General features: G+C 38.4%; 1 protein-coding gene and 1 pseudogene across 1 annotated transcript in view; one reads left to right on the plus strand and one right to left on the minus strand.

Annotated features, from left to right (window-relative positions):
- The window catches only part of ATP7A (ATPase copper transporting alpha), a 148849-nt gene that overhangs the window by 123256 nt on the left and 9374 nt on the right, over window positions 1-16219 (minus strand). The gene's annotated exons all lie outside the window — the stretch shown is intronic.
- Window positions 9105-14777, plus strand: LOC101656260 (annotated as a pseudogene).

Consider the following 16219-nt stretch of genomic DNA (forward strand, 5'->3'; position numbering starts at 1 on the left):
AAAACAAAACAACAACAACAAAAAGCCAGTGATAAAACCACATGAACAAACAAAAAGAACAACACAATTACAACAAAAAAGAAAAGCTTGTAGTTATTTCAAGGACTGTTTGTTGGTCTTTAGGAGTGTTTTCTGGTCGAATCTGATGGGATGCCACACCCTGGCCCCAAACTCTATTTTTGGTATTCCCCCGGGACTTCCTTGTTCTGCTCTGCTTGCTGTTCTGTTGCAAGCCTGTAAATAGTTCAAGGTCTGTCTGTTGACCTTTAGGAGTATTTTCTGGTCGAATCTGATGGGATGCCAAGCCCTGGCCCCAAAGTCTATTTTTGGTATTCCCCCGGGACTTCCTTGTTCTGCTCTGCTTGCTGTTCTGTTGCAAGCCCTTAGTGTTTTGTCTCGGTGTGGTGGTGTCAGATCGGGCGTAATTCCTGCTCTGTGTCTCCAGTGTTGTCCCCCATAGGGCTATGGGTCAGTGAGGGATGTCGTGTCTCATAGTGGGGCTAGCCATATGGTCCTCTCTGTGCATTTGCTGCTCTGAGCAGGATATCATCCTCAAGGCTTGGTGGGCCAGGATGTGCTCAACTCTCTCTTCCTCCTCCTTCATTTGCTCCTGTGTGCTCTGATCAGACATGTCCCTTTCCCTGAGCTGTAGCTTCAGTGCTGTCCTCTGAAATAAATTCTCCTGGGGGGGGGAGGGGTTGTCCATGTAGTTGGGATTGGGGCCAGACCCTCAGATCTCTTTATTGCAAGAACTATTTCTAAACAAGGAAATGAAGGAAAGGCTTCTCAAGAAGACTTCCGACCCCAAAGGAAGTGAGTCACAAGAAAGGTGAAGACATTGCAGCTGCCCTTCCAACTCGGCTTAGCAGCAATGAACTCCTCCCTCTACTCTTCAGCGGGGCAGGGGTGGCGGGGCTCAGAGTGTGACCAAACCTGGCATCTTCCCCAAATAAACAAACAAACAAACTGACTGCCATCAAGTCGATTCTGACTCATAGCAAACCTACAGGGCAGGGCAGAATTGCCCTTGTGAGTTTCTGAAGCTGTTAACTCTTTAGAGGAGTAGAAAGCCCAGTCTTTCTCCCAAGGAACAGTTGGTAGTTTCAAACTGCTGACCTTGTGGTTAGCAGGCCAATCCATAACCATTAAGCCACCAGGGCTACTCCTGGAATATTCCTAAGAATATGAAAATTATACTTTACCCAAAAATTTAAGTTGAAAAAATAACTTTTTAAAAAAGTTTTTTTAAGGGCAAAGGACTCTTTTTTTCCTAGCAATTTTGATAAGCAAGGTGTAGAGTTTACATTTTTATTTTTGCTCCCAATGAAATGGATGAATAAAATCAGAAATACCATTCATTCAAGGAATGTTGTTGTGTTAGTCATCTGAAAGCCCACCTTAATTTTTATATAACTGGCTTTCAGCATTTCCTTTGTCAGGGCAGGCCTTCTAAACTATTTGCTTCTGGCTAATAAACATCAACGATGCCTGCACTATGCTTCCTACTTCTCACTCCTCCATCGGACAAAGTTTCTTCTGCATTTATCCCCACTTCTCTTTGTTACAATAGGTGTATCAGCTGGGTAATAGAGCAAGAGAACAATACTCTGTGTCTGTGGCATTTATGTAGAATTGCAGTTGTGTACTGCTGACTATGCAGACGTTTGTAACAATGTGATCTTTAATGATGTAATCACCAGAAGCACCTATTAATAGGATTTGTTTTATAAACATATAAGAAATGTTAAGAAGAATAAGAAGATAAAATGCTAATTTCTCTTCAGAATCATAGACGGCCAGATGGCAATAAAATGACATATTTAAAATGCTGAGAAAAAGAAACAAACTGTCAGCCAAGAATATTATATTCAACAAAACTATCCTGCAACAATAATGGTGAAATTAAAATAGTCCCAAACAGAAGCTGAAAAAGTTCATATCCACAAGACCAGCCTTACAAAAAAATAATAATGAGAGCTCCAAAAATGGACAGGGAAAATAAAACCGAGAAGCAATTCAAAGCTATACATAAAACATAGATCCCTAATAAAGAAAATTAGATGTATAAGTGTAAGGGCTAGCTAGTAATACAGAATTGTGACTGATAGTTTTAATTATTTTATCCGTCAAGATTTTTAATAATTGATATATAAAAAATAAGGATAAAATTATAGGATATATATAAAACTCATGAAATATAAAGACATCATTTAGTGACAAAAAATGGGGTCAGGGGAAGAATGGCATTGAGTATAAACTTGTATGTTGTTAGTCCAGGTCCAGTCAGTTCAGACTCATAGCAACCGTCTGTACAACAGAATGAAATACCACCCATTTTGGCGCCATCTTCACAATTGCTTTTATATTTGTGTCAAGTGTTGCAGCCACTATGTCAACCCATCCTATGGAGGGTCTTTCTCATTTTTGCTGGCCCTCTATTTAACCAAGGATGATGTCCTTCCCCGGGACAGGCCTCTCCTGACAACATGTTCAAAGTATGTGAGACTAAGTGTCACCATCCTTGCTTCTAAGGAGTTCTGGCTGTACCTCTTCCGAGACAGATTTGTTTGTTCTTTTTGTACTCCATGGTACTTTCAATATTTTTCTCCAGCACCACAATTCAAATGCATCAATTCTTTGGTCTTCCTTATTCAATGTCCAACTTTCACAGGCGTGAAAGACCAGTGAAAATACCATAGCTTGGGTCAGGCACACCTCAGTCCTCAAAATAACATCCTGTTTTTTCAACACTTTACAGAGGTCTTGTACAGCAGATTTACCCAATGCACTGCATGGTCTGATCTCGACTGCTGCTTCCTTGAGCACTGGTTGTTAATCCAAGCAAGAGGAAATCCTTAACAACTTCAAGCTTTTCTCCATTTATCACTATGTTACCTATTCGTCCAGTTGTGAGGATTTGAGCTTTCTCTGTATTAAGATGCCAACCATATTGATGACTGAAATCCTTGATCTTCATCAGCAAGTGCTTCAAGTCTTGTTGACTTTCAGCAAACAAGGTTGTGTCATCTGCATATTGCAGATTGTTAATAAGCCTTCCTCCAATCTTAATGCCACATTCTTCTTCACATAACCCAGCTTCTCTGATTATTTGCTCAGCATACAGATTAAATAAGTATGGTAAGAGGATACAACCCTGATGCACACCTTCCTGATTTTAAACCAAACAGTATTCCCTTGTCCTGTTCACTTACCTGCCGTTTAATCCAAGATTCCACATGAGCACAATTAAGTATTCTAAAATCCCCATGCTTCTCAAGACTATCCACAGCTTGTTATAGTCCGCACAGTGTAATAATGCCTTTGTATAGTCGATAAAACACAAGTACAGTAGAACCCTGGTACTCTACTGCATCAGTACTCGACATAATCCGATTTCGACGTGAAATGTCAAGAAAATTTTGCATCAGAGCTCAAACAAAACATCAAAATCCGAACCGATGCATGTGATTTTTATAAACAAAAGCAGTTCGTGTTTCGGTCACTCTATGGTAGTTGGCGTTGTTAGTACACATAGTTTAAACATTTTGTGGCTGTGTTCCAAGAGTTTTGCTATAATTTTCTTAGTTTTGTGGCTTTTTGTACTGTTTTTAGATTAAAAAAACATGGATTCTAAGTAAGAGTATTTTGAAAAGAATCATCATGATAAGGAGCTGGTTAACCATGTTATCGATATTGTTGATGATAATTTAGTAAACCCTTTTAGAAAACAGTTAAGGAACAGCCAACAGCAGACCACATTAGACAGATTTTTTTTTTTCAGAGAAAGCCAGCCAGGTCCTAGTGAAAAAAGGCAAAGAAGGAAAAAAACTCCTGAAAAGCAGCTACCAGTTGATTTTATGGGAGGGGATTCACCTTCCAAACAATGACTCTCTCTCCATACCTCCTCTCCACATCCCTATCCACAGATCCAGATCCTCATTATTCTCAAGGTATGGGCCATACTGTACTTGTTAAAAAACTTTTTTAATGTTGTGTCTCATATTTAAATTATATTATTTAACTTTGAACTTATTTACTTTGAAATTTCTGTGTAATGGTTTTATATAACATGGCAAGGTTAGGGTAAAATCTTAGTGGTCGAGAATGGATTAATCCGTTTTCAGTTATTTCTTATGGGAAAAATTGATTCAGAGGGAGGGGGGAGGGAGGAGGGAGGGGGAGGGGGAAAGGAAAATGAGGAGCTAATTCCAGGAACCCAAGCGGAAAGCAAATTTTGAGAACGATGAGGGCAACAAATGTATAAGTGTGCTTTACACAATTGATGTATGTATGGATTGTGATGAATTGTATGAGCCCCAATAAAATGATTAATAAAAAAAATTAATTCAGATTGATTCAGAACTCAACTGCATCACATCTTGATGCTCCTTGAACGGATTAGCGTCGAGGTCCAGTGTTCTACTGTAAACATCTTTCTGGTAGTCTCTGCTTTCAGCAAAGATCTATCTGGCATCAGCCATGATATCCCTCGTTCTACATCCTCTTCTGAACCCAGTATGAATTTCTGGCAATGTACTACTGCAACCATTGCTGGAATATCTGCAGCATTTGCACATGTTATCAATGATATTGTTCTATAATTTGAGTATTCTATTGGGTCACCTTTCTTTTAAATGGGTACAAATATGAATCTCTTCCAGTCAGCTGGCCAAGTAACTGTCATCTAAATTTCTTGGCATAGAAATGGCACTTCACTTATGACTTGCTTTCACCTATGCTAGAATTGGTAGCAACGTATGCTAGGATACTACACACTGTTAAATATAGTATTCTTGTGGTAACTAATAAGAAAACATCTAAAAATCATTTGCAAAAAGAGAAGAGAATCAAAACAGATCACTACAATAAACCAACAAAACAGCATCAATATAGGACAAAGACAAAGAAGGTTTAAAACATACTAAAAACAAAATGGCAGATGTAAGTCATCTTGTATCAGTAATTACTGTGAATTTAAATGGACTAGATGTTCCAGTCAAAAGCCACAGAGTGACAGAATAGATTTTTTTAAAAAGAAGCATCGTCGTGGAGAGCAAATGTTTTAAGAATGATGAGAGTAACGAATGTACAAATGTGCTTTACACAATTGTTGTATGTATGGATTGTGATAAGAGTTGTATGAGCCCCTAATAAAATGATTTTTTTTAAAAAGGAAGCATTGTTCAACTATATACTCTTTATAATGAGATGGATGGGGAAAAATTATGTAAATAATCAAAAGAGAGCTAGGAATCAAACTCTTACTATGAGAAAAAGAAAATTTTAAGACAAAATCTGTTAGAAGAAGTAAAATGGACATAATATAGTTATAAAAGGGTCAATTAATCAAGAACACTTAACAATCATACAAATGCACATGCCCTCGCATCAGAACAACTAAATATATAAAGCAAGCACTGACAGAATTAAAGGGAGAAATAGATAACACTACAGTCATAGGTGAAGGCTTTAGTATGCCACTTTTCAATAGTGGGCAGAATATCTAAAAAGAAGATCAACAAAGAAACATAGGACCTGAATGGCACCATAAACCACCTAAACTTAACAGGCACACAGAACACTCTGGCCAACAACAGCACAATATATATTCTATTCCAATGCACATGGATCACACACTAAGAAAGACAAAATATTAGGTATTAAAACTAGTCTCCATGCATTAAAAACACTGAAATCATACAATGTAGTTTCCTTGATCACATAGAGTAAAGCAAGAAATCAATAACACACATACACACACACACACACACACACACACACACGCAAAGTTTTACCTCTGGCCAACTTCCTCATGTCCCTGCCCAACCCACTGGTGTGCACACTGGCACTTCACCCATAACCAACCTTCAACTATCTACCCAGTCTGTTCACTAATGTAACAGTTCCCCAAGCCTAACCACCTGATAGACATCCCATTCGCTCCAGCTTGACCTGCTCACATGGGTACTGGCGCTCTACCCCAACAACCCTCATCCACCTATGGCAGAGGCACTCTCACTGATCACAACACACCCCCAACCCCAAGCTGATTTCTTCATCCTCCACTCATGCACACCCAGAACTATTATATATGTCCAAGCACTCTACCTCTCCCTATCCACCACCAGCCCTGGCCAACCCACCCCCACCCCATTGCTCTACCACCCATCTGTGCTAAACCTGCCCAAGCAGGACCTATATCCCCATCCTAATGCAGCCCCCGCTGACACATGCCCAGTGGGCCCATGGATACCCTGGCACCTCAGCCCCACCTTCCACTGCCTGAACCACATCCACAGGCCCTAACACCCTGTCCCGCCCCACCGCACCTAAGAATCCATCCTACTTTCCAGGGGCCACATTAGATATCTGGCCCCAAACAAAAAGATCATGCTAACCTTCAAGAGCTGTGAAGGGATACCTCCTATTAGAGAAAGGACCTGGTGTCACACTTCCACAGAACCCTGTAAGGGAAGTCACACATGTCTAACAACATAGGTTCCCTGGGGGTAGGTGACACCATAACTCATCAGTGAAAGGGAAGCACACCCAGCCAAGTGACAGAACTGAAGTCATACAAAGACCAATAACACATAACAAGAATACCGTATATACTTGTGGATAAGCCAAGTTTCTCAGCACATTTTTAATGCAGTTTTTATGGCAAAATTAGGGCCTCAGCTGATACTCAGGTCAGCTTTTTTTTTTTTTTAATCAGGTCAGCTTATACTCGAGTATATACGGTACTTAGAACAATAAAAATAAAAAGAAGCAACTCAAAGAAAAAATCAAAACGAAACAAATATATGTGTGTACATATGGATACATAAGTATGTATGCAAATGTATATATGCATACATACAAAATAATCTGTGGAAAATGGAATTAAAAGGATCAATTTATAAAGTTTATAGAAAATTTCAACACCTCGACAACAAATAAGCAAATTAATTGATTAAAAAATGGGCAGAAGCTGTAATTTTTGTCTACTTTCTTATATGAAATCCAGGATGGTCAAAGCTATAGAGACAGTGACTGCATTGATGATAGTTTCTTGTGGGGGGGGGCAGGGGGGGATGTGACAGGGGAAGCTGGGGAGAAATGGGGAGCTGATTACAATGAATACAAGAAGGAAGTAAATGTTCTAAAATTGAGTAAGGAGATGACTGTACAACTCTTTTTAATATGTTTGAATTATTGAATTGTATATGTGAATTATATGCCAATAAAACTGTTTTGAAAATGGGCAGAGGATTGGGAAAAATGCTTAATATTACTTATATAAACCGCCAATGAGAGAATACACCCAGGATTATGTTCCAAATTTGGGCATTTTGACCTAGTTTCTATCTAGCCCCTGGTGAACTTGGCTGCATGTTACAGACAATCGGGACTTTAGACTCTTGTCTTTTGGAGATGCACAACATCTTTCATAGGCCACACCAGAGGATTCCGATTTGGAAACCCCGCTAAGTAAAGTGGACTTTACCTTAAACACACCTGTAATAGATTAAAGGAAATGAAATACCCCCTTGGACTTAAGGTTGAAACACTCTGTTGTAAGAAGAAGATGAATATTTTCCCAAGTTTATGGATATGGAAATCACTGGACTTTGGTTCAAATATCTTGCTTTGAGGGTCCTCAATTTAAGGCTACAATATATTTGCTATTTACATACGCTTTGCCTTAGTCCAGTAGTCACAGTTCTGCCTCTGCAAATGATCATTATTGAAAGTTTTAAACTACCTCCAGCCCTCACTATTTGTGTCCAGTCACTATGTTTCCAATCTGTACAAATCAACAATCCATGTATTCTAGTCTAAAAAGTTGTCCCATACATGTATATTTTCATTTTCTCAACAATATCTTCAATTCTTTTTTTTCAATATTTTAAATTCTATACCACTGGTTGAAATAATGATACTATTAGAATTACCATATGCCCCATGGGGATTCCCCAATAAAAGGACAGTGATGTCTCTAAAGTGAACCAGGGATGTATATAAACCATAAATAAATAGAGTTTGAGCTCATACTTAATCGTAGCCCTAATCTAAGAACGCATCATTCTTATAACATTCTTATAACAAGTATCTACTCAATACTTGCCCTCAGGAAGAGATCACTGAAGATATGAGTGCTATAGCAAAATGTGGTGAAAAATCAGATGGCGCCCAGCTATCAGAAAGAATAACATCTGGGATCTTTATTGTCTTAAAACAAGCAGCCATCTAAGAAGCACAACAATTGGTGTGATCCAAAGGTGATAAATAATGAAATCCAAGATTGGAGGAGGGAACTGTATTAAAGCTTAAATTCTGAGTGCCTGGTTTACAGAAGGCTACTGATAACAGTAAAAGTCCAAAACCCATTGGCAGAGTCCTTGCATGGATTAAGTCTTGGGTGAATTCCCTATGACCATTGACCAGGCATATGAATAGCCTTGCTATCAGAGGGCACTGCAAAGTGGATTAATGCTGATGTAGTTAGGGTAAATTTTAACACTTTATCATTTGTTCTCCCTTTTGATCCATTTTAAATTTTTTCTAGTTTTTATTATTTTCTGCTTTCTTTAGAACTGAGGTTTTTCTTTGTTTTATTTTATTGTTGTTGAGTTTGTCTGGATTTAGGTATGTTTTTCTTTATATGAAATCCAGGAATGGTAAATCTATACAGACAATATGGGGTAGTGGAGGTTGGGGGAAAATGGAGAGCTAACAACAATTAGTACAAGAATGAAGAAAATGTTATTAAACTGCTTGTGGTGATGATTGCATAACTCTTTTTAATATGTTTAAAGTACCGAATTGCATAATACATAAATTATATGTCAATAAAACTGTAAGGGTTTTTTCTTAAATGGGCAGAGGACACAAACAGACACTTTACTAAAGAAGAAATGTAGGCAACCAACCAACATATGAAGAAATGCTTGAGATTAGCCATTCACGAGATGCAAGTCAGAAGAATGAGATATCAACCACCCCTGCCCCTCGATCTCGCTCCTCCTCCCCTCCAGGAACCACCAGGCACCAAGCCCTAAACATAATAGCTCTTCAAGTCTGCAATAAAAAATGGTCTCCAATAAAACTACATTGTAAAAATGGGAAAGAAACAGAATGGAAAGAGTAAAAAAGTGAAAGAGGCAACTTGAAGAGTCTGTGATAGAAAAAGTGCTGGGTTGACATGTTGTGAATGGGGAGGTGGAACATTTACTAAAATGGAAGGGATTTACAGATGCTGACAATACTTGTGAACCTGAAGAAAATTTAGATTGTCCAGAAATAATTGAAGCATTTCTTAATTCTCAAAAGAAGTGGTAAAAAAAAAAGGATAATACAAAAAGAAAGAATTCACTATCGTTATCAGACAGTGAACCCAATGACGCAAATCAAAGAAAAAACGAAATGCTGCAGACAAACCAAGGGGCTTTGCTAGAGGTCTTGATCCTGAACGAGTAATTGGTGCCACAAACAGCACTGAGGAATTAATGTTTCTCATGAAATGGAAAGAATCAAATGAGGCCAACTTGGTGCTGACAAAAGAGGTAAGCATACAATGTCTTCAAATTGTAATTGAATTTTATAAAAAGAGACCAACTTGACATTCTTGTCTAAAAGATGAAGCTCAACAATTGTTTGTACTGATATATATATATACATACATACATACATATATATAAAATTTGGGTCTTGGTTGTTTTTTAACTATTAGTGTGTATAATAACTATATTCTAATAGAAATCAAGTTTGATATGTTTGTTTTGAAGTAGTATCAGGGGAGTTATTGTGGTGGTTGCTTCAATAGCACTGGTTACTTTGAACAAATAAAGCTTTCTGTAGTTGCTTCATCAGAAAGAACATTTGATAGCATGGTATACGATTTCCTCTGCATTGTAGAATAGCTGTTCTAAACATTGGGAAATGTTACTTAGTCATACTGAATCAGAACTTGTGGAACCCATAATGTATGCCTAAGTACCATTCTGGGTTTTTTGGTTCTTTGTTTTTGTAGGTGTGTATACATAAATATGTATGTACAGTTTATTTTATTTTACATTCACCATAATCAAAATTATTCTAAACAAAAATGGCATTTAATAACCGTGGGTATCTTGCTTTTGCTTCAGGGATGCTATCCTTCTGAGAAATTCAAGAAACATATCACCTCAAATAAAACGGTAGAGGGCAGATTTTAGTTGGACAACTTTAGGAAACCTGTACCAAAATCCATATCTTAGAATCATATAAATGAAACTATTTGCAAAATTCCCTAAGTGAAAAAAATCTTAGCACTATTCAAAATCTTCCCACTCAAATAAGAAAACTACGCTAATGTTGGCATATTTTAGTAAGCTGAGAAAGGCTTCGATAAGTGGGCACTTGTTCCTTTTTGGTAGCCATTTTTTTAACCCAAAGTTGAAATCCCTGTGTCATATTGACTAAAAGGTTGCGATTCATGAAATGTCTTAAGACCTTGTTGGTGAAAACCTAATATGATTATTAGAGATGCTGGCATAAACGAATGAACAAATCTTTAAGCTCAACTAATGACTTACATGGTTTGTTCTTTTTTTAATCCAAGCCCATTCAATCTTCTCAGTATTTGGGTTACTCTAGCTCAGCTGAAGCCAGGAAAACTAACTTTGTAGTAATCAGAATGTTCCTCTAATTGTATATTGTTCACTTTATTGTAAATCCTGGTGGACTATGGTCAATAGATAGCTTTGTATAGATATGGTCAATAGATAGCTTTAAAAATGAGATATCATCTCATCCCAACATTAATATCAAAAGTTAAAAAAAAACAATAAATGCTGGGGAAGGGACAAAAAGACTGGAACTCTCATAAACTGCCAGTGAGACCATCAAGTGGTGTAGCCACAGTAGAAAATGGTGTGGCACTTCCTTAAATAGTTGGGAATAGAACTATCTATGATATCACCCAATAATCTTTCTCCTATATCCTAGAAAAATAAAAGCTGTGACACAAATAGATAAATGTACAATCATGTTTATCGCCTGATTCACAATAGCAAAAAGATGGGAATAATTAAATGTCCATCAGTGTAAGAATGAATAAACAAACTTCAGTACTTAGACACAAAGAAATACTAAATACATTAAAACAACACTGAATTTGTGAAACATCTTATAACATGGATGAACCTGGAGGATATTGTGTTGAGTAAAATAAGTCAATCACAAATGAGCAAATATGGCATGAGACCACTATTTTAAAAAGTCAAGAAAAGGTTTTCACGTTATAGGAACTGTATTAGTCTAGGTACTTTAGAGAAACAAATCCACAGCAACTCATGTATAAGAGAGTTTTATGTAGAGAAAGTGTGTGCATCACGAAACATCCCAACCCAATGCTGCCCAAGCCCACAAGTCCAACATTAACCCATACCCAACACCAGTCCACAAAGTCCTCCACCTCACAAAACAGAGGCAATGATGCCAACTGCAGGAGGAAAGCTGAGTCAGTGAACGGATAAGCATCTCAGCACTAGCAGGGGTCTCCACACCCAGGGCTGCATTGGGATAGGTCCATGTGGCTTCTCTTTGGGGATGTCTTGTAGGAAGTCAATCTTGTAAGCTGAAGCAGGAAACTGCTAAGGCAGCTGCACCCGGTGCGACCATCACAAAGCAAGAGACCCGAGAACTAGAAAGGCGAGGCTCACCACCCATTTATCCCTCCGCCTTTCAATTAGCCCCACATGTGATTATCGGCCAGGTTAGCACAATTAACTAACTCAGGAACATTGTTTGTTGTTACCAAGGATGAGAGGGCAAGGGAGAGTAAATTATTAACTAGAGGGTAGACATATATTAACTTAGGGCAAAGGGATATACAATAAGAAAGAGGTCAGCAAAAAATGATGGCGGTAGGGGATGATCATGCAAGACGTGCAACAGATAAAAGCAAGAGAGGCAAATATTGCTATATATATTTTCCTACAATGATTTGTGAGTGGAGACACAGACATACAAGTTGAATAGATGCAGGAATGAAAATGGGTAGTATCCATATAGAGATCTGACAAGATATGTATACATACTTATTTACCCTTATGCTACAAATATATCCATTAATATAGCAGAGTATACAGGGACCAAACTTATAAAAACTTCTTAGTAAGGCCCATTAACATAACATAGCCTACAAAAACAATGTTCTACAATCTACATCCTACTTTGGTGAATAGCAACTGGGGTCTCAGATACTTATGAGAGGTCATCTAAGATACTGGTCTCTCCTCATCTCGAACCAAAAAAATGAAGAAAATTGAAGACACATGTAAACAATTAGTCCAATAGACTGATAGACCACTCGAATCTCAGCTTCCACAATATTGAGACCAGAAGGACTAGATGCTGCCCGTCTACTACTAGTAACCACCCTGAAAGAAATCCTATTAGAAAGTCTTCAATAGATTGGGAGAAAAGCGTCAAAGAAAATTCAAAATCATTAAAAATATAAAACAGGCTTACTCATCGGATAAACTGGTGGAAACCCTAATCCTTAGTCAACCTTTAGGCCTGGAACTGAACTCACCCCCATGGCTCAATTTTCAACCAAACAACAAACATATATACAAGTTCAAAAGTAACACTAGTGGGATGTACACTACTTACTATAATCAACCGTTTGAGATCAAAAGGGCAGTATTTGCCCAAGGACAAAATTCAATATGCAGGAACCATTAGGAAAGACAAAGGAATGGAAATGAAAAACACAGGGAAGAGGTGGAAAAAGTGATGTAACACTGGGAATTGCTGTGGTACAGTAAAATTTCTCAATATGGCTCTTTTATCCATGGCACTGCTCCCACAACTTCCCATTTGGAGTTCCCACCAAATGATTGGGAGGGTCTATACGAACAGGGTGTGTATAACACTAATAAAGGGATCGGTCCGTTCTAGTTTCCACCCTACAGCTATAAGAATAAGCTGCCATGGAAGGAAGAAGAAAGAACCAGAGCCATTGGAACCATTCAAATCTCTGTCTGAAGTGGCAGAAGCCAAGACCAAAGGCACCAGATACTTGCCAGAGAGACTATGATACAGAGCGAAGGAGCCAAGTGGACCAGAGGCAAGGAAACCATGACACGAGACACAACAGAAGAAGCGATACCAAGACTATGGGGACTGGGACACAACAGTGACAGGAGGGCTTCCTGGTACACGGAGGCAGAGGCCAAGGGACCGCATGGCTGAGGGGCTGAGGACTGGACAGAAATTTGCCTGCTGACTGAAGAGAGGTGTTGCTGAGAACCAGTGACTGCAGACTTAATGTTCTCTGATCCTGGCTGGTGATAACCTGTTAACTTCCCTAATAAACTTGCTTAGTCATGACTATTGTCTGTGAGTTCTGTATGACCATTGCATTGGATTATTGAACCCAGCAGCGAAGTAGAGCATCGTGGGAGGAATGGGTGCTGTCAGAGTAGGTTAAAAGAAGGATGGAGGAGGGGGTGGCATATCTGGCCTCTGCCTTCTGGCAATTGGGTGGAGTTGGATTCGTCTCCTTGTGTAGTCAGAGGAGGTCAGATATGGCTTCCTTGCCATTTACTCAATATTACACTAAGGACCAGAATATGGAATATGGATTTATAATTTTCATGATTCTACTTACTCTATAATTGAGTGGGGGGAGCAATAGGAAAGAGTGAAACCACATGGTGGAGAAGCTGAGGACTGGAGGGACTTGGATGCTGGCTAGAGAGAGGTATTGCTGTAGACCAGTGACTGTCTCCTTACTGTTTACTGAGCCTGACTTGTGGTAACCTACTAACTTCCCTAATAAGGCCCCGTGATTGTGAGTTTTGTCTGTGAGTTCTGTGTGACTGTTGCAATGAATTCTCAAACCCAAATTAGAAGTGGAGTGCCATGCAAGGAACAGTTGATGTCCGAGTAGGTAAAGAAAGAGGGAGGATGAAGGCACGTGATTCTTACTTCATGGCAATAGGGAAGCCAGAGGTCAAATATGCGCACACACACACACATACACACACACACACACACACACACACGCCATTTATTACAATCGCAATCAATGACATGAAACAAAATGTATGAATTGTTGAATGGAAACCTGGTTTGCTTGTAAACCTTCCCCTAATTCACAATAAAAAGGTTTTTTTATATTTTAAAAAAGAAAACATAGGGACGATGCTGCCAAGTCTGACTTTTATCAAGATTATCTAATTTAATTGAGGCAGACTAGCAAAAGAAACTCCATTTTTGTTAGCTGCTAAGTGACTTCCCTGCTCTTCCCTCCCATCTCAGAAAGTTGACTGCTAGTTGACCTGCCCGTTCTCCCTCCCCTGATGGGGAAGTCTCTGCTGGTGATTAAATTTAGAATGTACTTTCATGTTCTCAGGTTCTGGACACTACAATTAGTTTTGACTGTTCTTCAATGTATCGTTTGTTTTGATTCAATATTGTTCCCTTGGATGTTGTAATCTGAATGGTATAGTTACTCTTGTCATGATAACCAGGATGTTACAATATAATCTTGTTATGGTAACCAGGATGTTATAAACAATTTTGGTATTGTTTCTTTTATGGTAAGGAATATACCTTGTAATGCATGCTTACTTTTCTTGAAGTTAAAATTAATTTTGCTTTCTGCTTCTGTTCACACTTGCTTGAACCCTAGACAGGTGGTAAATGAGTTTTTCGGCCTTAAAAATGGACTGAGAAGCTCACTCTGGGCAGCTATGAAAGGAAATGTCTTTAGTGTCTCGGTAGCACAGCTAGCTGAATAAAGAGTCTTCTCAATGTCAAGACATTATAGTGGCTGTCATTTATTTGAACCGCAACATAATAACAAAAGCACAAACAGAAAAAGACCAAATGAATAAATGGGACCTCATACAAATGTAAAACATCTATTCATGAAATGATTTTAGCCAAAAAAAAGTGAAGAAACTACCAACTGGGCGAATATCTTAAACCTACTGCCATCCAGCTGATTGAGACTCACAGGGACCCCATATGGGGTTTCCGAGACTGTTAGTCTTTGCAGAGCAGATAGCCTCATCGTTCTCTCAAAGAGGAGCTGGCGTGTTTGGACTACCTTGTGGCTAACACTCCAGTACTTACCAAACACTGCCAGCAGGGCTCCTTGGGAGAATATTTTAAGAATCCAAATACCTAACAATAATCCAATAACCAAAATGTACATTAAAGCTTTGACAACACTAAAATGACAACTCAATCATAAAATGGGCAAACACTGGAATAGACATTTCAATAAAGAAGATATTCACCTAGCTACCAAACATACTGTAAAAATGCTCAATGTCTTAGCCATCAGGGAAATGCAAATTAAAACCACAATGACATACTACTTTACCCAAACCAGGATAGCTAAAATCAAAACATGGAAAATAACATATTTTGGTAAGAATGTAATAGGTATTGAGGAAATAAAGAACTTAAAAACAGAACTGGTTTAGATAGCTTTTGTGGTTGCTATACTATTTAACTCCATGTCGTAATTTTTATAGGTTAACAATGTGGCTACTGCCCCTTGGAGCTGTGCCTTGGATGAACTAAATTAGGAGTTTCCAACCTACAGAGCAGGATCTACTGGTAGATCTAGAAATGTCTCTTCATAGAGCTCCAAGCTACTTCCCAATAATGTCATCTCCTCTTTGCTACACCCCTTTCGGTCACATGTTCCAGCTGGGGTTGCCCACGCAAAGGAGAACAGCAAAGCCAACAACAATTTCTCAAGGACTGTATCTTGTCAGTATCTGCTCCAATCTCTAAGGGTTTTTTTGAAGTTTCTCCTTATAGTAAGATTGGAGATCACCATATAACCACGAAAAAAAATGGTGGAGGAGGCAAAGATGTTCGTGTGAGCATTTCTATTCTACTTTTCTGGTTGAAAAAATTCTAAAATATGTCAATATAATACTATCAAACATACCATGATTAGGCTAATATTGAATATAAAGGTAATGAGTGAAAAAGCAAGCTGTAACAGGCATGCATTTGGCAATCTACCCATATCTTAAGCCAAGTTAAGAGAGATTATAAAATTTAGTGCATAAGCTTCTGTCTGACCAAGCTGTGTATAAGTGCAACACAAAACATTAAATACAGAAAATCATCTAAAATTGATCAGATACACACTGAAGTCAAGTAATTGCAGTTAAGTTTCTGTACCTTATATTTGTACAGGGCAAACAGGGTTTTCTTA

Source organism: Echinops telfairi, unplaced genomic scaffold (assembly GCF_000313985.2).
Source record: "Echinops telfairi isolate 266 unplaced genomic scaffold, ASM31398v2 ScPeMD7_7418;HRSCAF=8456, whole genome shotgun sequence".
Classification (NCBI taxonomy): Eukaryota; Metazoa; Chordata; class Mammalia; order Afrosoricida; family Tenrecidae; genus Echinops; species Echinops telfairi.